This window comes from Bos taurus, chromosome 5, assembly GCF_002263795.3.
Source record: "Bos taurus isolate L1 Dominette 01449 registration number 42190680 breed Hereford chromosome 5, ARS-UCD2.0, whole genome shotgun sequence".
Classification (NCBI taxonomy): Eukaryota; Metazoa; Chordata; class Mammalia; order Artiodactyla; family Bovidae; genus Bos; species Bos taurus.
Genome location: NC_037332.1, coordinates 78,328,251 through 78,351,565, shown reverse-complemented (window position 1 = coordinate 78,351,565; position 23,315 = coordinate 78,328,251). Strand labels below are relative to the sequence as shown.

Genomic DNA, 23,315 nt, shown 5'->3' with positions numbered 1-23,315 from the left:
TTAAAGAGATGGGAATGCCAGACCACTAACCTGCCTCCTGAGAAACCTGTATGCAGGTCAAGAAGAAACAGTTAGAACTGGACATGGAACAATGGACTGGTTCAAAATTGGGAAAGGAGTATGTCAAGGCTGTATATTGTCACCCTGCTTATTTAACTTATATGCAGAGTACCTCATACAAAATGCTGGGCTGGATGAACACAAGCTAGAATCAAGATTGCTAGGAGAAATATCAACAGCCTCAGATATACAGACGATACCACTTTCATGGCAGAAAGTGAAGAACTAAAGAGTTTCTTGATGAAGGTGAAAGAAAAGAGTGAAAAAGCTGGCTTAAAACTCAACATTCAAAAAATGAAGATAATGGCATCTGGTCCTATCATTTCATGGCAAATAAATGGGGAAAAAGTGGAAACAGTGTCAGATTTCATTTTCTTGGGCTCCAAAATCACTGCAGATGGTGACTGCAGGAATGAAATTAAAAGATGCTTGCTCCTTGGAAGAAAAGCTATGACAAACCTAGACAGTGTATTAAAAAGCAGAGATACCACTTTGCCAACAAAGGTCCATATAATCAAAGCTATGGTTTTTCCAGTAGTTATGTACCAATGTGAGAGATGGACCATGAAGAAGGCTGAGTGCTGAAGAATTGATGCTTTTGAACTGTGGTGCTGGAAAAAACTCTTGAAAGTCCTTGGACAGCAAGGAGATCAAACCAGTCAATCCTAAAGGAAATCAACCTTGAATACTCATCGGAAGGACTGATGCTGAAGCTGAAGCTCCAATACTTTGGCCACCTGATGTGAAGAGCCGACTCATTTGTAAAGACCCAAATGCTAGGAAAGATTGAGGGCAAGAGGAGAAGGGGGCGACAGAGGATGAGATGGTTGGATAGCATCTCTGACTCAACGGACATGAGTTTGAGCAAACTCAGGGAGATAGTGAAGGACAGGGAAGCCAGGAATGCTATAGTTCATGGTGTTGTAAAGAGTTGGACATGGCTTAGCTACTGAACAACAACAACAAGAGATTCAGTAAATATTTTGGAATGAGTACATCAATAAAAGGCACAGGTATCTGGTGTTTCTGTTGCTGCATAACAAACTATCCCCAAACTTAATGTTGAAAAACAACTGTTCACTTGGGCTAGGCTTAGCTGAGTGATTTTTCTATTGGTCTTACCAGTGGTCACTTGTGTATCTGCAATCAGCTGGCATACTGAGTGAGGCCTCCCAGCTCCCTGGTCAGCTGACCTCCCAGCTTTATGTGGTCCCTACAACCAGGTAATTGGATTTCATACATGGCAGCTCAGGGCTCCCAAGAGCAAAAAGTGGAAGCTACTATCGTTTCAAGACTGAAGCCTGGACCTAGCACAGCATCACTTCTGGCATATATTATTGGTTAATAGGGTCAACAATGTCAGCCCAGATTCAAGAGACTGCACAGAGGCTTCACTACTGGGAGTGTTTCATGGGAGACAGGGTTAGAAGTAGGGGTAGGGGTAGATGGAGTTATTATGAAAAATATATCACCTTATGTTTTATGTTATAGTAGCTTTTTAAAGTATTTACAATCTCATATCATGAACAGCCTTAAGAACATAGCAGGGCTAATATGACAATTATTGCCTCCATGACAATTAGCATTCTGAAAATGAGAGGTCAAAGCAGAAAGTTAATTATAAATGAGAATATCTGTGGATCCTGTGACCTGGCAGTTTATCTGAATGAGTGAATTACAGGGAGAGCTGTGTGTTCCCTGTATCTTCCTTGCACATCTACATGCACCTGCCAAGCACTGAGCACTGACAATTAAAGCTTTACTTCTTTTCAATTTCATTTTTCATGAAGCTGTAACAATAGAGAGGAAGATGGAAGGTATGTAGAATCTTACCACCTCAAGGCAATACTTTTAATTTCTGCATATTTCCTTCCAGACTTTACCCAGATGTGTGCAGGGTTTTACATAATTACCATCATAGTACATATGCTTTTCAATTTTACATTTTTTCCTTTTATAGTAGTAGTAGTTTAGTCGCTAAGTCATGTCCGACTCTTGTGACCCCGTGGACTGGCCTGCCAGTCTCCTCTGTCCATGGGATTCTTCAGGCAGGAATACTGGAGTGGACTACCATTTCCTTCTCCAGGGAATCTTCCCAACACAGAAATTGAACCCGGGTCTCCTGCACTGCAGGCAGACTCTTTACCAACTGAGCTACGAGTAACACTTATTCATGTTATTTCATAATCTTTTCAATTATTATGGCTTTTTATTCCTGTGAGTTGGTGCGTGACAATTGATTTAGTCATTTACCTATTGGTAGACTTGTAGATTGTTTCCACTGTTTGGAGGTTTTTTCCTACAAAAGCTGTGATGAACTTCTGTTTTGTACTTCTCTGGCATAATTTCCATGCGATATATTCCTAAAAAGATTATGAGTTGTGATTGGTTGTATGTTCTAAAGATGGCCACATAATATCTCCCAACCCCATTGCGCTTCTGCAACAAGGACTTGACACTCCCCTTGAACCTCAATGGGCTCTGTGACTACTTTGACTGTTAGAATACGGCAGTGGTAACACTGTTCCTGTTTCAGGTATAGCCCTTAATTGGCCTTAGTAACATCTATTTCCTACTTCTAGAAAGTGCAGCTTTCTCGAAACCACTGTGCTATGAGAAGCTCAAGCCACATGAAGAAGCCCTGGGGTCTGAAGCCCCAGGTGGGCATCAAGAAGAGCCCAAGGATCACTGAGACGTCAGACACATGAGCAAAGACGCCACCTAGAAGGCTATCACTAGACCTTGCTGCCCCCACATGAAGCCAGGCAGACAGACTGCCCTGTGGAGTCCTCAAATTGCTTACCTGTAAAAACACTTGCAAAATAAATGGTTGAAAAGGGCTTCCCTGGTGGTCCGGTGGTTTAGAATCCACCTGCCAATGCAAGGGACACTGGTTTGATCCCCGGTCCAGGGAGATCCCCTATACTGCAGAGCAACTAAGCCTATGTACCACAACTACTGAGCCAGCTCTCTAGAGCCGGAGAGCCATAACTACTGAGCCCATGAGCTGCTATTATTGAAGTCCAAATGCCTCGAGCCTCCACAACAAAAGCCACCACAATGAGAAGCCTGCATGTTGCAACAGAATAGCCCCTACTCACCCACCACAGCCAAATAAATAAATAAATCCTTTAAAAAAATGGTTATATTAAGCTCTACAACTTGTGATAGTTAGCTATTAACAGGTATTTAAAATGTGGGTCCAAAGGTAAAATTTTATTTTCTCTAAATGCTAACAAATGCATTCCTAAGAGGACTGAAACAGTTTATACAGTTTGCAGTGCCTCGGAAAGTCTATATGCTTGTCAAGGTGCAAGCCTTAGAAGGATTTTGTTCTCCAACTGTTCCTGTCTCTCTTTGGGAGGAATTTTAGTTTGCCTTTCATCTGAATAGGTGGCCACTCATTGAGGAAGTCCTCCTCTGCTTTCTTAGCTCATTCTCTAGTTTGCTTCCTGTCAATCCCCCACTGTAAGCTCTGCTCATCTTCAAGCAAAACTAATACTTAACCATTCATCTATTTTGAATTTAAACACACAACGCTGTCTGAGCTTACGTGAAGAAAGTTTACCTTACGTGAAGAGAGGACTGCGTGTGTGTGGACATCTGCAGTTGTGCTTAAGTAGCTCAGTTGTGTCTGACTCTTCACGACCCTATGGACTGTTAGCCCACCAGTCTCCTCTGTCCATGGGGATTCTCCAGGTAAGAGTACTGGAGTAGGTTGCCATGCCCTCCTCCAGGGGATTTTCCCAACCCAGGAATCGAACCCAGGAATCGAACCCAGGTCTCCCGTATTGCAGGTGGATTCTTTACTGTCTGATCTGCCAGGGAAGCCCCTAGAAAGATTCATAATTAGAACCTTCTTAGATGTAAAGAACACCCCACTCCAGTACTCTTGCCTGGAAAATCCCATGGATGGAGGAGCCTGGGGGGCTACAGTCCATGGGGTCGCTAAGAGTTGGACATGACTGAGCGACTTCACTTTCACTTTTCACTTTCATGCATTGGAGAAGGAAATGATAACCCAATCCAGTGTTCTTGCCTTGAGAATCCCAGGGACGGGGGAGCCTGGTGGGCTGCCATCTATGGGGTCACACAGAGTCAGACACGACTGAAGCGACTTAGCAGCAGCAGCAGTAGCAGCTGTAAAGAAAAAGGGCGGGAGCTAACTTTCCAAATATGGCGCCACACGTAGTTTCCCAAAGGAGGGAAGGGGACCAGACAAGTTGGTCAAGCTCCTTCCAGTTACGGGATCCTCTGATTCACATCCTCTTTATAAGAACAGGCAGGGTTTGGTTTTGTTTTCAAGACGGGGAGAGCATTGTCTCCTGACATGGTGGGGAGGAGAGGGAGAGGAATCTCTTCAGGAAAGAGGAAGGAGTGGTCGAGTGGGGAGGGTGGTGAGACCCACTGCACGCACTTCCTGGCTGAGGACGTCAGGCTGTTTCTCCTCATGCCCTGCATGGATTTTGAGCATTTTCATAAATCCTCAGAACTAGTTCAAATCATCAGCTTGTACTTGACAGTTTTATTCCCTTGGCTCTAGGAAGGGAAAGTAAATCAAAGCTTGACTTCTCAGAACCTGACAAGAGCGTGTAATAAAGACGTTCCCTGAGGTGGAGGGCAGGCGTGGGGAGCCTCTCAGGTCTACCGCAGATTCAGGCTGCTCCAGGACACATTGCAAAATGCAGGAGTTACAAGATTGCCCAGCCCCACAGTGGAACATGTGAGCAGCTTCAAGCTGTGTCACTGCAGATGGAAAGGCTCTGAAAGGAGAGGACAGAATGAGAGGGAGATGGTCTACATGCAGGCTGGACTCCTTACAGGCAAAGGGAAGTAAGCAGCACAGCAATCACCCTGCAGCGGGTGTGGGCTGTGCAGCATTGTAACACTGAGACTCCCCAAAGCCCTGGAAGAGAGCTGGGCCCTCAACAGAGTTTGAACTAAAATGCAGTTTCAACATATGTGCTGATGTTGCCTCATTTCAAGTTTTAGTTTTTATTGATCCACTTGTGCGTGCGTGCATGCTTAGTCACTCATTTGTGTGACCCTATGTATTGAAGCCTGTCAGGCTCCTCTGTCTATGGGATTATCTCAGCAGAATACTTGAATGGGTTGCCATTTCCTTCTCCAGGGGCTCTTCCCGACCCAGGGATCAAACCAGTGTCTGCTGTGTCTCCTTGCATTAGCAGGTGGATTCTTCACCACTGAGTCACCAGGATTCAGTTGTAGGCCGGAAGAAATGCAAGAGCCACACAAGTTATACATTCTAAACAGTTCAGTTTGCCAGTTCAGTTTAGTCGCTCAGTCGTGTCCAACTCTTTGCAACCCCATGAATCGCAGCACGCCAGGCCTCCCTGTCCATCACCAACTCCCGGAGTTCACTCAGACTCACGTCCATCAAGTCAGTGTTGCATCCAGCCATGTCATCCTCTGTCGTCCCCTTCTCCTCTTGCCCCCAATCCCTCCCAGCATCAGAGTCGTTTCCAATGAGTCAACTCTTCGCATGAGGTGGCCAAAGTACTGGAGTTTCAGCTTTAGCATCATTCCTTCCAAAGAAATCCCAGGGCTGATCTCCTTCAGAATGGACTAGTTGGATCTCCTTGCAGTCCAAGGGATTCTTAAGAGTCTTCTCCAACACCACAGTTCAAAAGCATCAATTCTTCAGCACTCAGCCTTCTTCACAGTCCAACTCTCACATCCATACATGACCACTGGAAAAACCATAGCCTTGACTAGACAGACCTTTGGTGGCAAAGTAATGTCTCTGCTTTTCAATATGCTATCTAGGTTGGTCATAACTTTCCTTCCAAAGAAAAAGCATCTTTTAATTTCATGGCTGCAGTCACCATCTGCAGTGATTTTGGAGCCCCCCAAAATAAAGTCTGATACTGTTTCCACTGTTTCCCCATCTGTTTCCCATGAAGTGATGGGACCGGATGCCGTGATCTTCATTTTCTGAATGTTGAGCTTTAAGCCAACTTTTTCAGTCTCCACTTTCACTTTCATCAAGAGGCTTTTTCGTTCTTCTTCACTTTCTGCCATAAGGGTGGTGTCATCTGCATATCTGAGGTTATTGATATTTCTTCCGGCAATCTTGATTCCAGCTTGTGTTTCTTCCAGTCCAGCGTTTCTCATGATGTACTCTGCATATAAGTTAAATAAACAGGGTGACAATATACAGCCTTGACATACTCCTTTTCCTATTTGGAACCAGTCTGTTGTTCCATGTCCAGTTCTAACTGTTGCTTCCTGACCTGCATACAGATTTCTCAAGAGGCAGGTCAGGTGGTCTGGTATTCCCATCTCTTTCAGAATTTCCCACAGTTTATTGTGATCCACACAGTCAAAGGCTTTGGCATCGTCAATAAAGCAGAAATAGATGTTTTTCTGGAACTCTCTTGCCTTTTCCATGATCCAGCGGATGTTGGCAATTTGATCTCTGGTTCCTCTGCCTTTTCTAAAACCAGCTTGAACATCAGGAAGTTCACAGTTCACATATTGCTGAAGCCTGGCTTGGGGAATTTTGAGCATTACTTTACTAGCATGTGAGATGAGTGTAATTGTGTGGTAGTTTGAGCATTCTTTGGCATTGCCTTTCTTTGGGATTGGAATGAAAACTGACCTTTTCCAGTCCTGTGGCCACTGCTGAGTTTTCCAAATTTGCTGGCATATTGAGTGCAGCACTTTCACAGCATCATCTTCCAGGATTTGGAATAGCTCCACTGGAATTCCAGCACCTCCACTAGCTTTGTTCGTAGTGATGCTTAATAAGGCCCACTTGACTTCACATTCCAGGATGTCTGGCTCTAGGTCAGGGATCACACCATCGTGATTATCTGGGTCGTGAGGATCTTTTTTGTACAGTTCTTCTGTGTATTCTTGCCACCTCTTCTTAATATCTTCTGCTTCTATTAGGTGCATACCATTTCTGTCCTTTATCAAGCCCATCTTTGCATGAAATGTTCCCTTGATATCTCTAATTTTCTTGAAGAGATCTCTAGTCTTTCCCATTCTGTTGTTTTCCTCTATTTCTTTGCATTGATAGCTGAGGAAGGCTTTCTTACTTCTTGCTATTCTTTGGAACTCTGCATTCAAATGGGAATATCTTTCCTTTTCTCCTTTGCTTTTCTCTACTCTTCTTTTCACAGCTATTTGTAAGGCCTCCCCAGACAGCTATTTTGCTTTTTTGCATTTCTTTTCCATGGGGATGGTCTTGATCCCTGTCTCCTGTACAATGTCACAAACCTCATTCCATAGTTCATCCGGCACTCTATCTATCAGATCTAGGCCCTTAAATCTATTTCTCACTTCCACTGTATAATCATAAGGGATTTGATTTAGGTCATACCTGAATGGTCTAGTGGTTTTCCCTACTTTCTTCAATTTCAGTCTGAATTTGGCAATAAGAAGCTACCCCGAGTCCGAGGTCAGGGGCGGCAGCCGGGAGGACCAACCCCACATCCAAGGACCGGTGGCTGTGCGGGCACAGGAGGGCCTAGAGGAGCTATCCCACGTTGAAGGTCAGGAAGGGCAGTGGTGAGGAGATACCCCTAGTCCAAGGTAAGGAGCAGCGGCTGCACTTTGCTGGAGAAGCCGTGAAGAGATACCCCACACCCAAGGTAAGAGAAACCCAAGTAAGACAGTAGGTGTTGCAAGAAGGCATCAGAGGGCAGACACACTGAAACCATACTCACAGAAAACTAGTCAATTTAATCACACTAGGACCACAGCCTTGTCTAACTCAATGAAACTAAGTCATGCCCATGGGGCAACCCAAGACAGGCAGGTCATGGTGGAGAGAGCTGACAGAATGTGGTCCACTGGAGAAGGGAATGGCAAACCACTTCAGTATTCTTGCCTTGAGAACCCCATAAACAGTATGAAAAGGCAAAATGATAGGATACTGAAAGAGGAACTCCCCAGGTCAGTAGGTGCCACTGGAGATCAGTGGAGAAATAACTCCAGAAAGAATGAAGGGATGGAGCCAACGCAAAAACAATTCCCAGCTGTGGATGTGACTGGTGATAGAAGCAAGGTCCGATGCTGTAAAGAACAATATTGCATAGGAACCTGGAATGTCGGGTCCGTGAATCAAGGCAAATTGGAAGTGGTCAAACAAGAGATGGCAAGAGTGAATGTCGACATTCTAGGAATCAGCGAACTCAAATGGACTGGAATGGGTGAATTTAACTCACATGACCATTATATCTACTACTGTGGGCAGGAATCCCTCAGAAGAAATGGAGTAGCCATCATGGTCAACAAAAGAGTCTGAAATGCAGTACTTGGATGCAATCTCAAAAACAACAGAATGATTTCTGTTTGTTTCCAAGGCAAACCATTCAATATCACAGTAATCCAAGTCTATGCCCCAACCAGTAATGCTGAAGAAGCTGAAGTTGAACAGTTCTGTGAAGACCTACAAGACCTTTTAGAACTAACACCCAAAAAAGATGTCCTTTTCATTCTAGGGGACTGGAATGCAAAAGTAGGAAGTCAAGAAACACCTGGAGTAACAGGCAAATTTGGCCTTGGAATATGGAACAAAGCAGGGCAAAGACTAACAGAGTTTTGCCAAGAAAATGCACTGGTCATAGCAAACACCCTCTTCCAACCACACAGGAGAAGACTCTACACATGAACATCACCAGATGGTCAACACCAAAATCAGATTGATTATATTCTTTGCAGCCAAAGATGGAGAAGCTCTATACAGTCAGTTTGCCAAGAGCTTTGCAAATAAACCAGCCCTTCCCTGGCCCTTGTGCCTTACAGACCTGTGCCACTATGTAAGGATCCATGATCTCTCAGGATATTTCATCCTTTATGTGAAACACAGCAATTTAAGAAATAGGAAACATGTATTATAATTTGCAACCTGAATAAATGCTGAATCTTACCTGAGCCCTGTTATCCTGGAAAACATTGGTGAGGATTAAGAAATCCCCCAGCAGCCTTTGCTTAATACTAAGACCCGTCCTTTCCAGGCCAATGTAGAGAAGATGTCCCTTGTTCACTGTGACAAGGCCAGACATAGACCCTCATAATTTCCTTTCTTTGCCTCATAAATGATTAGCTGAACTGCTTGTCCCCACCAATAAATGCAACACAGTAATGTTAACCAAACTTTGGTTAAGCTCTCTCCTTCCTCTAGGTCCTTGAACTTTGGCCCACCCTCAGTGACTTCCCTGGTGGCTCAGATGGTAAAGCATCTGCGGGAGACCTGGTTTCAATCCCTGGGTTGGGAAGAAAAATTATGGATTTGAATCTTGTGTTTTCTAAAAGTAGGGAAAACCTTCTTCTCAAGCTAATTATGACAATACTTTGGTAAAAAAATTGGCTTCCCTGGTTAAAGCGTCTGCCTGGAATGCAGGAGACCTGGGTTCGATCCCTGGGTCGAGAAGATTGCCTGGAGAAGGAAATGGCAACCCACTCCAGTACTCTTGCCTGAAAAGAATCTGCTTGCAGTGCAGGAGACACAGGAGATGAAGATTTGATCCCTGGGTCAGAGAGATCCTTCGGGAGAAGGAAATGGCAATCCAGTCCTCTATTCTTGCCTGAAAAATCCCATGGATAGAGGAGCCTGGGAGCTACAATCCATGAAGTCACAAAGAGTCAGACGTGACTGAACACACAGCACAACACACAGCTTCTGAGAATAGGGTCAAACATTCTCTAATCTACCATCCATTCACGCCACTCTTTTTTAAGTTCTTTTTTTTTTTTTCTCCCAATTTATTTTTGACTGCACTGGGTCTGCATTGCTGCTCATTGGCTTCCTCTAGTGACGGCAAGCAGGGGCTACTCTCTAGTTGCAGTGCACAGGCTTCTCATTGCTGTGGCTTCTCTTGTTGTGGGGCTTGGGCTCTAGAGTTGTGTCACACAGGCTTAGTTGCTCTGTGGCATGTGAGACTTTCCTGGACCAGGGATTGAACCCGTGTACCCTGCATTGACAAGCACATTTTTAACCACTGGACCACCAGGGAAGTCCTCACACCACTGTTTCATCCCACTTCCCTGAGTCTGGCTCTTCCCAGCCTTGTTTACTCCTCTCTATGCTGCTGCTAAGTCTCTTCAGTCGTGTCTGACTCTGTGCGACCCCATAGACGGCAGCCCACCAGGTTCCCCCGTCCCTGGGATTCTCCAGGCAAGAACACTGGAGTGGGTTGCCATTTCCTTCTCCAATGCATGAAAGTGAAAAGTGAAAGTGAAGTCACTCAGTCGTATCCAACCCTCAGCAACCCCATGGACTGCAGCCTTCCAGGCTCCTCCATCCATGGGATTTTTCCAGGCAAGAGTACTGGAGTGGGGTGCCATTGACTCCTCTGACTCCTCTCTATAACAGAGGGAAAATCTTTTTGCCCAACTCTAAGATGCTTGCAGCAAACCTATGTCACAGCCTTCTCTCACTGCAGTATTTTCCTTCCCCCCTTGCATAATCTTTTTGAGTACAAGTCTCTTACTAAGTCTGTAATAGATATGCTTTGGACAAACCAGAAATAAAAGAGAACCCTTTAACTTCATTTATGAGTAATCTTTTTTCTTCTTTTTAATATTCTGATTTTATTTTCAAGTTGTCAGAAAAAATAAAAATATTATGTAATGAATACATTTAAAAAAATTTACTGGCATATAGTTGATTTACAATGTTGTGTTAGTTTCAGGTGAACAGCAAAGTGAATACATATATCCCTTCTTTTTTCCCATATAGGCTTTTCCCATATAAACTATTATAGAGTATTGATGGAGTTCCCTGTGCTATACAGTAGGTTCTTATTATCAGTAGTTATCTACTTTACATATAGTAGTAGTATATGCATGAGCATCTTCTGATAGTAGAAGTGTTTTTATAAACTGAATATTATTTGATTCTTCAGTCCCCTGATGGGTTTCCAGAGTGCATTGAGCATTGTGACCTCTGACAAATAATGAACTGGGTTGTTGTTGTTTAGTCGCTAAGTTGTGTCGGATTCTTTTGTGACCCATGTACTGTGGTCCCGTCAGGATCCTCTATGGGATTTCCCACACAATAATACTGGAGTGGGTTGCCATTTCCTCCTCCAAAACAGGGTAGATTAGTCTAAGTTAAATGTCTATCATGGAGAAGGCAATGGCACCCCACTCCAGTACTCTTGCCTGGAAAATCCCATGGATGGAGGAGCCTGGTAGGCTGCAGTCCATGGGGTCGCTAAGAGTCGGACACAACTGAGCGACTTCACTTTCACTTTTCACTTTCATGCATTGGAGAAGGAAATGGCAACCCACTCCAGTGTTCTTGCCTGGAGAATCCCAGGGATGGGGGAACCTGGTGGGCTGCCGTCTATGGGGTCTCGAAGAGTCAGACACGACTGAAGTGACTTAGCAGTAGTAGTAAATGCCTATCATGTGTTAGGCACTGTTGTAAGTGGTTAACATATGCTATCTCATTTCATTTTCCCAGTTTCCCAGTTTCCATGTACTATTTTTATTTTCTTTTACAAAAGAGGAAACAGGCACAGAGAAGTTAAATAACTTCTCCAAGGTCCCATGCCAGTGTGAATGGTAGACTTGAGCAGCACAGTCAGGTCAGTCTGAAGCCATGGTTCAGCCATTTAGATACCATGCCACAGGCTTCCCTCTGGATGACCTCCTAGGATGCTCCTTCTGACAGCAGGGAACCTGAGGATAAGAAGCATGTGGATGAAAACAAAAGTTTCTACCGCTGTCAGCTGGCAACCGGCCTGGCCCCCACAGCTGGGAACTGGTTTAGTACCTACCAATCACAAACCTTTTCTCAGAAAGGCACTGTCTCCTGAGAGCCCTCTGGGGAGTGAGACAGAGACCATTCTGCAACCATGCCTTCAGCACAAACCAAAGCAGCTCTTAGAACCACTGCTGCTGCTGCTAAGTCGCTTCAGTCGTGTCCGACTCTGTGCGACCCCATAGACCGCAGCCCACCAGGCTCTCCCGTCTCTGGGATTCTCCAGTGTTCTTGCCATTTCCTTCTCTTAGAACCACAGAAACAACCAAACTCCCGCGCCTCCTGCCCCGCGCCCTCACCCCCCCATCATTTCCTAGCTAACACGAGTAACTACCGCTTCCTTATGGTTCTTTTTGAATGAGGGCGTTAGCTTGATCCTGTTCCTGTCGTATCTTTGATGAAAATCATTAAGATACTCAATCACCAAATTACCCCTCCTTTCTGACCACACCTGGTCCAGAGCAAGCCTCACCCTGATGAACTGAAGTGAAGCGAAGTGAAGTTGCTCGGTCGTGTCCGACTCTTTGAGACCCCGTGGACTGTAGCCTACCAGGCTCCTCTGTCCATGGGATTTTCCAGGCAAGAGTACTGGAGTGGGTTGCCATTTTGAACTCTTCCCTAAATCATCTAACAGAAACCCAAACCCTTTTATGAGTCCCTCCCAATTCCCTCCTATCTATGCGGCACAATTCCATGGCGTTTACAGTTACCCTTGCTTTATTTTTTATAGTGAAAAATCACAAGTTCAGAATTAAGTGCCAGGCATTGTGGTTTTGACAAAGAGCGTTTCCTTGGGGGCTAAGACGCAAACGGTGTCTGGACGGTGGGGAAGGGCACAAAATATGGAACGCTTCAGGAATTCGCGTGTCATCCTTGCGCAGGGGCCATACCAATCTCTGTATCGTTCCAATTTTAGAATCAGATCAGTCGCTCAGTCGTGTCCGACTCTTTGCGACCCCATGAATCGCAGCACGCCAGGCCTCCCTGTCCATCACCAACTCCCGGAGTTCACTCAGACTCACGTCCATCGAGTCTGTGCTGCCAAAGCGAGACCACCCTTGCTTTGTTTGACTATTGGTGGGAACCTAAGGGGCTGGTGGCTTTAACGCAGGACTGTAGTCCGACTCGATGGACATGCGTAAGCTCTGGGATTTGGTACGGAAAGGAAGCCTGGAGTGCTGCAGTCCATGGGGTCACTAAGAGGCGGACCGGGCTGAGGGAACTGAACTGTAGTCCGCCGAGGGCCCAAGTTTGATGCTTTCCCATGCGCCACCTGGTGGTTACCTTATGCAATCGCAGGAACTTTCATCTGGGCTGCTTCCTCAAAGGCCACGCCTTTGCCCTTTTTCAGTTTACCATTCCTCCTCCTTCCCTTTCTTCCCCCTCGCTCTCTTTTTTAAGGCAGACGTTTTTGATTGTTTTCTTTTTTTGCCTGTATTGAGTCTTCATTGCTGCTCGGGCTTTTCTCTAGTTGTGGTGAGTAGGGCTACTCTCTAGTTGCGGTGGGAGGGCTTCTCATTGTGGTGGCTGCTAATTGTGGTAGCCTCTCTTGTTCTGCAGCCTGGGCTCTAGGGCGTACTGGCTTTAATAGTTGCAGCACATGGGCTCAGTCGTTGCAGGTCCCAGGTTCTAGAGCACAGGCTCGGTAGTTGTGGCCCTTGGGCTTAGTTGCTCTTCGGCATGTGGGCCTTCTCTGATCAGGGATTGAACCCCGTCTCCTACATTGGCAAGGCGATTCTTTACCACCCCCCACCCCATACACATCTGTCCCCAACCCCCGCCCCCGCTGGAAAAGGCTTTATTTCCTTTGGGATAGTGTGAATGGTTGACCATACTGAACAAGTTCCTCTAACTTACTTATCTTTGACTTAATTTCACCAGCTGGGGAATCTCAAGCTTCAGCCTTTACCATCCCTGCGCTTTCTCTATATACCTGGAAACGGAGGAAGGCCTCCGTGGGTACAGTTAGGCTCCGTCTGGGGGAATAGGAGCTCCAGAAGCATCATCTCTACCACAGCTTCTGTTCCCAGAGTTTACACCCTTGAAATAAGGGATAAACTGCTCAGGTAAATTATTGTTTTAATATTCCCAAATATGAGGCACAAAAGTCACCAGAAATATTCCGGGCTAGTGCAGAATATTGGCTTTACATTTAAAAGTTTATTTTTGTTGTGACTTTTATTACCTATAATAAAACGTGTCCTATATAATAATGCACGGCTGTGGCCTAGGTGAAGTAACGACAGCAGCATGTTTCTTCTTTTTTGTCATATAAATATGTTTATGGTGTGGAAACTCAAATAATCATGATGATATGACTGCAGAAGACTAAAAGCAATGACCACTCTAGACAGTGACACAGTAATGAAAAAGGTTGGCATCGTCATGTAAGAACTTCCATTATAATTACACCACAAGAGGTTTCTAAGACGTTGTGATTGGAGCACATTAATAGACTTTCCTATGACACTGCTTTAGCTACTTCCTAAGGCAATCCTCTCCTATGGTAAAACCGATATGATTTTTAAAAAAAATCAGATTTGTATTTTTTAAAAGATATTTTCAGGTTATTTTAGAAAATACAAAACCAGTTTTACTTGATTAAATGATAGGTACTTTTAGTACATGATGTGGTTTTTCTAACACTACTGCAAAGGCTGACTTTTATATGTCAGTTTTTTTGATTAAAAATTTTTTTTAATTTGGCTGTGTCACATGGCTTTTGGGTCATGAGGCTTGTGGGATCTTAGTTTCCCTGCTGCTGTCACTTCAGTTGTGTCCGAGTCTGTGCAACCCCATAGATGGCAGCCCACCAGGCTCCCCCGTCCCTGGGATTCTCCAGGCAAGAATACTGGAGTGGGTTGCCATGTCCTTCTCCAATGCATGAAAGTGAAAAGTGAAAGTGAAGTTGCTCAATCGTGTCCGACTCTCAGCGACCCCATGGACTGCAGCCCACCAGGCTCCTCCATCCATGGATTTTCCAGGCAAGAGTACTGGAGTGGGGTGCCATTGCCTTAGTTTCCCTACCAGGGATCAAACATGCCCCTTGCAGTGGAAGCTCGAGGTCCTAACCACTGGACTGCTGGGGAATTCCCTATATATCACTTTTAAAGTTCCACAAATAATTCATTGATAAAGAAATCCTCATTGAAAAAAATCAAAATTCAGAAAAATACAGGTTAATGGTAAAAGTCACCCATCATTCCCAACCCTTCCCCTGAATCTCACTCCCCTTCCTTAGAATGACAACTACTACCATTTTTGTGTGCTCCCTTCTAGAGCACTTTTTTTTTTTTTGGCATTTACATTCACATATATGCACATATAATAATAGTGTTTCTTTCATATTAAGGTGTTTCAGATACATAGTTATCCTATTTAATCCCTGTAGAGGAGGCAAAATTTTACCTAACCTTTGGGTGAAGAATTGATGCTTTCGAATTGTGGTGCTAGTGAAGACTCTTGAGAGTTCCTTGGGCTGCAAGGAGCTCAAACCAGTCAATCTTAGAGGAAATCAACCCTGAATATTCATTGGAAGGGCTGTTGCTGAAGCTGAAGCTCCAGTACTTTGGCCACTTGAGGTGAAGAGCCTTGTTGGAAAAGACCCTGAAGCTGGGAAAGATTGACGGCAAAAGGAGGAGGGGGCGGTGGAGGATAAGATGGTTAGATAGCATCACCAGCTTAATCGACATGAATTTGAGCAAATTCTGGGAGACAGTGGAGGACAGAAGAGCCTGGTGTGCTACAGTCCATGGGATTGCAAAGAGTACGGCACGACTTAGTGACTGAACAACTTAGAGTTTTCATCTGGGCATTAGATTTAAATTTGCATGAGGAGATTAACCAGAGAAAAGCATACATATTTATTTAGTATAATTTTAATGTGACAGGAAAGCCCTCATAAGGAAACAAAGACCTAATGAACAAAGACAGGTAATTGTGGAAAACTAACTAAAATAAACAGGGAGGCTAAAGAAAGATAAGAGTTATTTTAACAAGGTCTTTTTGCACAGAAGTCTCTTGCCTTCACCTTCCCACCCTTGATGATAAGGTTGTTTCCTTTCAGTAGGAGGACATCTCTCATAGGCTGGTTTCCAATTCCAACACTGTGTGTGTGCTCAGTTGTGGCCAACCCCCTGGACTGTAGCCCGCCAGGCTCCTCTGTCCATGGGATTTTCCAGGCAAGAATGCTGGAGTGGGTTGTTGCTTTCTCCTCCAGGGGATCTTCCCTACTCAGGGATCGAACGCGAGTCCCCTGTGTCTCCTGCATTCAGGGTGGATTGTTTACTGCTTGAGCCATCGGGAAAGCCATAGGGCAGTTTATCTCCCGCTTTTAGGAAGAAAAGAGAGCTGGTCAGCTCACTTGCTGTGTACCTTTAGCTCAAAATAATCCTCAGGCCAAAGTGGCCTGTTTTGAGTTGGCATTCTCTGGCACCCTTCATCTTCACAACCGCCTTTGAGGCTGTGCCATTAGTTACCCAAGTACAGAGAATACACAGTCCATGGAATTCTCCAGGCCAGAATACTGGAGGGGGTAAGCTTTCCCTTCTCCGGGGGATCTTCCCAACCCAGGGATCGAACCCACATCTCCTGTATAACAGGCGGATTCTTTACCAACTGAGCTATCAGGGAAGCCCCCAGCTCAAAATAATCCTCAGGCCAAAGTGGCCTGTTTTGAGCAGGCATACTCTGCCGCCCTTCATCTTCACCACCACCTCTGAGGCTGTGCTATTAGTTACTCATGTACAGATAAGGACCAGAATCACAGAGGAGGTCGCAGTTCAAGTTGCACCACTGGTGAATAGTGAAGCCAGATTTTGAGCTGTCTGGGCTCAGTGTCCCAAACTTTCAATCTCAACTCTGTATCATCTTCCAGTGGCAAGTTCAGTATTACCCCAGCTGCTTTTTGGTTTTAACCACAGGAGTTGAGTGGGCTACATGCTTGCTGCTATGTGGATTTTCAGTGGTTACTGATGAGACTGCAATGGTGGTCACCCGGGAACTTTGTGCAGCAGAATCCAGGCTGTTGCAAAACTTCACTGTGGTATAAACACAGTAGGAACACAGTACAAAGTGCTGCTAACTTGAAGCAACAAATGCAGTGGGTGAAACTACTGAGCCGTGCCAAAACAGGAGAAGCCAGAGGGCGGTGACAAAAACCAGTCAGTTCAGATCAGTTGCTCAGTTGTGTCCAACTCTGCAGCCCCATCGACTGCAGCACACCAGGCTTCCCTGTCCATCACCAACTCCCAGAGCTTCCTCAAACTCATGTCCATCAAATTAGTGATGCCATCCAACCATCTCATCCTCTGTCGCCCCCTTCTCCTCCTGCCTTCAATCTTTCCCAGCATCAGGGTCTTTCCCAATGAGTCAGTGCTTCACATCAGGTGGCCAAAATACTGGAACGTCAGCTTCCACATCAGTCCTTCCAATGAATATTCCAGATTGATTTCCTTTAGGATGGACTGATTTGATCTCCTTGCAGTCCAAAGGAATCTCAAGAGTCTTCTCCAACACCACAGTTCAAAAGCATCATTTCTTCAGTGCTCAGCTTTCTTTATAGTCCAACTCTCACATTCATACATGACCACTGGAACTAGACGAACCTTTGTTGGCAAAGTAATATCTCTGCTTTTTAATATGCTGTCTAGGTTGGTCATGGCTTTTCTTCCAAGGAGCAAGTGTCCTTTAATTTCATGGCTGTAGTCACCATCTGCAGTGATTTTGGAGCCCAGAATAATAGTCTGTTTCCACTGTTTCCCCATCTATTTGCCATGAAGTGATGGGACCAGATGCCATGATCTTAGTTTTCTGAATGTTGAGTTTTAAGCCAGCTTTTTCACTCTCTTCTTTTATTTTCATCAAGAGACTCTTTAGTTCTTTGCTTTCTGCCATAAGGGTGGTGTCATCTGCATATCTGAGGTTATTGATATTTCCCCTGGAAATCTTGATTCCAGCTTGTGCTTCATCCAGCCTGGCATTTTGCATGATGTACTCTGCATTTAAGTTAAATAAGCAGGGTGACAATATATAGCCTTGACATACTCCTTACCCAATTTGGAACCAGTCTGTTGTTCCATATCCAGTTCTAACGGTTGCTTCTTGACCTGCATACAGATTTCTCAGGAGGCAGGTCAGGTGGTCTGGTATTCCCATCTCTTTCAGAATTTTCCACAGTTTGTTGTGATCCACACAGTAGAGGCTTTGGTGTAGTCAATAAAGAAGAAGTAGATGTTTTTCTGGAATTCTCTTGCTTTTTTGATGGTCCAATGGATGTTGGCAGTTTGATCTCTGGTTCCTCTGCCTTTTCTAAATCCAGCTTGAACATCTGGAAGTTCATGGTTCACGTACTGTTGAAGCCTGACTTGGAGAATTTTGAGCATTACTTTGCTAGCTTGTGAGATGAGTGCAACTGTGCGGTAGTTTGAACATTCTTTGGCATTGCCTTTCTTTGGGATTGGAATGAAAACTGACCTTTTTCAGTCCTGTGACCACTGCTGAGTTTTCCAAATTTGCTGGCATGTTGAATGCAGCCAAAACCCAGCAACAAAAACCCAGCACAGCCAAAAACAAACAAATGCGGTCAGTACAGTCGGTCTAAGCCTTTATGTATTGTCAAAAACTGGGATGGGTTTCTCCAAACTGAAAGATTTACTTACCTGTCTTTGTCAGTTGGGTAAAACTAAATTTGGGAATATTTCATCACCATCACTTCCTTGCCACATTCTTGACCTGCAGGGGGATTTCCACAAAGACTGTTCCAAAATTTATCAAGAGTGAAAAAGTAGGTTTGTCCTTGGATTTCATTTTATGCCCCTGTCTTTGTTTCATTTATGTAATAAAGATAATCCTAGCCATATTCCTTCAGAAAATTGAGGATTATATTAAAGGATATGTTAGTGACACTTTATAAGTTGGAACATGCTGAAAGTTCCTTTCTCTGACAGTTCCTCAAGCCTTCCTCTCTTGGCTGCAAAGATGGATGAATTAGCTCTTAGCATCAATCATTAAGAAACAGTTAATGAAAGTGCTCAGATATGATTAATGCTTTTAAATAACATTCAACCAACAGAGACTCTACCTCTGTAACCTCTTGCTACAAATATCTGGTTAAAATATCATAGTGATAGAGCACTATTCTTCACCATTGATATAAGCACACTCCCTTCTAGAGAATATAAAGAAATAAAATGAAAACTGCATTAAGTGCCTGGCACTATTAGGCATTCACTTATCTATTCAAAGAATAAAAAAGAAACACTGATTCTGGTTCAGCTGTATTAAAAGTTGACCTGTTTAAATTTATCACAACTTTCATAGTCATGTTTTCTCATCTGAAGATTAAGGAAATAATGCTGTCATTGTTTTCATCTCTCAGATGTGTTATGAGATTGAGATCATATATGGAGCATTTTATTTCAGTCTGTAGATTTAATCTATTGGCTTTTTCTTTTCCATTATTACAAGTTTATTACAAGATACTGAACATAGGTTCCTGTGCTATGTACAGTGGGATCTTGTTGTTTGTCTGTTTTATATATAGTGGTTTGTATCTGCTAATCCCAAACTTCCGATTATCCCTTTCCCCCTTTCCCTGTGGTAACTGTAAGTTTGTTTTGTGTGAGTCTGTTTCTGCTTTGTGAATAATTTCATTTGTATCATATTTTACACTCTACATATAAGTGATATCATACGATATTTGTCTTCTCTGTCTGACTTCCTTCACTTAGTATAATAATCTTAGGTCCATCCATATTGCTCCAAATGGCATTCATTCTTTTTTATGGTTGAGTGGGACTTCCCTGGTGGCTCAGATGGTAAAAGCATCTGCCTACAATGTGGGAGACCTGGGTTCGATCCTGGGGCCGGGAAGATCCCCTGGAGAAGGAAATGGCAACCCATTCCAGTATTCATGCCTGGAAAATCCCATGGATGGAGGAGCCTGGTGGGCTACAGTCAATGGGGTTGCAAAGAGTTGGACACAACTGAGCGACTTCACTTCATTTCAGTATTTCACTGAATATATTTGGACATTTAGTTTGCTTCCATGTTTTGGCTATTGTAAATAATGACATGAACATTGGGGTGCACATATCTTCAAATTAGAGTTTTCTCTGGATATGCCCAGGAGTGGGATTTCTGGATCATATAGCAACTCTATTTTTAGTTTTCTGAGCAACCTTCATATTATTTTCCATAGTGGTTGTACCAGTTACATTCCCATAACAGTGTAGGAGGGTTCCCTTTTCTAAGATATTATTTATACTTGTATCTTCCATTAAGGCCCACATAGGAAGGTTAGTTATCAGGATCAATGGGCGGCATCAGTGGTAATGGAAGCTGGCAGTGCTCAGGTCTGGGATTAAGCAGGGGGACCAAGGCTGGTTAAGCAGTAGATAAAGCAGGGACTTGGGGAGGGCGGGGAGCCTGAGAAGGGACACCTAGGGGAAAGAAGCATTTAGAGCTCAGGGCAGTCTCACCAAGTGGGTGGGAATTAGTCAGCATTGGGAAGAGGGTAGAAGGCAAAGGACTCACCAAAAGTCAGACACAAGGCAAGAGACTGGCAATCAGTGGGAGCAGACAGGTCTAGTGCAGGAGTTAGCTGAACTTGTCCTGATTCACTGTGTCTGTGCCAGAATTCTGTTGAGCTTTGCTCGGTAAGGTTTTGCTGACACATGGAGCTGAGGCTGGAGTCAACACTTAGAAGTGGTCACCGTCTAATCAGGCCATGTTGCTTGCAGCTGTTGCCATGTTATACGTGTGTATTCATGGTCCCATCTGCTGCTAACTGAGTCATTCTTGCAAAGAAAGTATCAGTTCAATTATGTGCATCATATACTTTACACAAATCCTATGAATGCTATTACAAAAATAACACGTTTGGGAAGCACAACAAATGCTTAAGTTGGCAATTTTCACACGTGATTCTGATAGTGCTGTTAACCTTGCTGGGAGATGTGAATGTTAAAAATACTATCTACTAACATTCACCCACTTTTATTCAGTGTTTTAATATTTGCCATAGGCTGTAGTTCTCTGCAATACCACTACACTTAATATTTATTAATTATTATATTTATTTCCAATATTTATAATCATGAATAAAAGAGAATAAAAAAGAATATTGGCAGTATTTTAAGGAGAATGGTTTTTGGGCTTCTTGGGAATTCTGGTATCTCATTCTTAAATCCCGAAGATTAATATGTGTCAGGAATTTGAAAACTTTAGTTTAATGTTCTCTGTTGTGTTTGGGAGGGTTAAAGCTTTGCAAATGTGGAGAAGCAAGGCCTTGCAAATGGTTGTGGGTTCCAACTGTAACATGGTGTGAAGTCTCAAGGTGGAATGTCAGGGTGAGCGACAGTGTGGTCAGTGTTCTTCATCTATGAAGGGTGGCTTGTAATTAAAATATTCTTCCAGGTTAAGTGAAATATTATGTAGATTAAGATACTTATGTAGGTTATACAAGCAATAAAATCACAAGGATGAAAAATTTTGACTTAATTTCTCCCTGTTATTAGAAACGTTATAGAATCCAAAAAGGTGAGATTAAAATGGAAGATGAACTTGATGTTTACAGAAAGTTCCTTTTTAAAATAATGATTCATGATCATGGCAGAGCTGATTCTGTGTGTTGACCAAATCATTTCATTTCCTTTTGAGCTCGCAGCAAGTCTACATTTCCCTGCTGCTGCTGCTGCTGCTGCTGCTGCTAAGTCGCCTCAGTCATGTCCGACTCTGTGTGACCCCATAGAGGGCAGCCCACTAGGCTCCTCCGTCCCTGGGATTCTCCAGGCAAGAATACTGGAGTGGGTTGCCATTTCCTTCTCCAATGCAAGAAAGTTGAAAAGTGAAAGTGAAGTCGCTCAGTCGTGCCCAACTCTTAGCGACCCCATGGACTGCAGCCTACCAGGCTCCTCTGTTCATGGATTTTCCAGGCAAGAGTACTGGAGTGGGGTGCCATTGCCTTCTCTGCTACATTTCCCAGGACCCCATATATAAACTTCCTCATGCTGTTTTAGTTGGGCTGTCTCTCCATCTGTGAGGCTGAAAGTGAAGACTCTGAGATGGCAGAGGTGTGTGATAGGAGCAGCGCCAATCCTGGAAGTTGCTGCTTAGAGAACAGTTGTCCCAGAAAACCCTCTGACCAGGAACATCAGCACAATTGAGAAACAAATTTCTATACTATTCAGCCCTTGAGAGTTCAGGGTTTATTTGTTACCTGGCAGAGCCTAACTATCTTAACACCATGCTACGATCATCCTTACTCTTCATTGGAAAGAGGGGCCACCTCAACATGAGGAGGAACAGCATGTGGGGTGTACAGTGTGGGGAGTGACTGCACAATAAGGCATATTCATACTGTTTTAAGGGCTTCCCTGGGCTTCCTAAGTGGCTCAGTGGTAAAGAACCTGCTTGCTAATGCAGGATCTCCTGCAGGAGACGTGGATTTGATTCCTGGGTTGGGGAGATCCACTGAAGAAATGGCAATCCACTCCAGTATTCTTGCCTGGGAAATACCATGGACAGAGGAGCCTGGTAGGGCTACAGTTCATGGGATCACAAAAGAGTTGGACATGACTGAGTGACTAACACTTTTACTTTTAACCTTAAAGGGCTTCTCTGGTGGCTCAGGTGGTAAAGAATCTTCCTGCAGTGCAAGAGAGCTGGGTTCTATCCCTGGGTTGAGAAAATACCCTGGAGAAGGGAATGGCTACCCCCTCCAGTATTCTTTCCTCGAGAATTCCATGGACAGAGGAGCCTGGTGGGCTACAGTCCATGGCATCACAGAGTGGACTCAACTGAGCGACTAAGTGTGTGTATGCACACACACACACACACTCTAGTATGTGAGGGACATTACAGGAAAATGCATTCCCCATATGTGGAAATGATGTGCCCCTTGAGAAATGAACAAACAAAACTTGCTTCTAATGTATCAGGCTACCATCAGTTGAAACAACTCAAGAAGAGCTCTTTTCATCAAACCATGGAGGAGCCTCCGTCAGTGTTCCTCTGCCCTGTTTGTTCATTATGCTGTAATAAATCACAGTGTATTGTTCTTTGTACAGTAGACTCTTGGGAATGTGGCGGTGTAAGTCTCTATCTTTGTGTCTTGTCAAAGCTGACTTTGGGGCTAGATCCTGAATGTGAGGTTCCCATCAGCTCTCTGCTTCCCAGGAAGACCCTCTTTAGCAGGCAGCAAGTCTTACCAGCCAAAGCTTCTCACACCAAGTTGTCTTAAACGGTTTATAGTAACTTAGGCCTTAAAATAGCAGATTGTCAGCAACAGGAAATACCTGAAAAGGGAAAGCATGCTGGACAGCAATTACTGCAAGATCACTCAGCAACACTGGGTATCTTCCTGGGACCAGAGCCATGGGAATCAAGAGGTCTGCGTGGCTGCCATTTTCTTGACTGAGAGTTTAGTTTGGTCTAGAATCTGCCTCCTGTCTTGACACAAATAGCACTTATGCAGATAAATGTAAGTGCAATAGTTTATCTAATTTAAATAAAA

At 44.1% G+C, this 23,315-nt stretch overlaps 1 pseudogene; it reads right to left on the bottom strand.

The window, feature by feature from the left end:
* Positions 1-12,636: 12,636 nt before the first annotated feature.
* On the bottom strand, positions 12,637-12,737 carry LOC112446840 (uncharacterized; annotated as a pseudogene).
* Between the last annotated feature and the right edge of the window lie 10,578 nt (positions 12,738-23,315).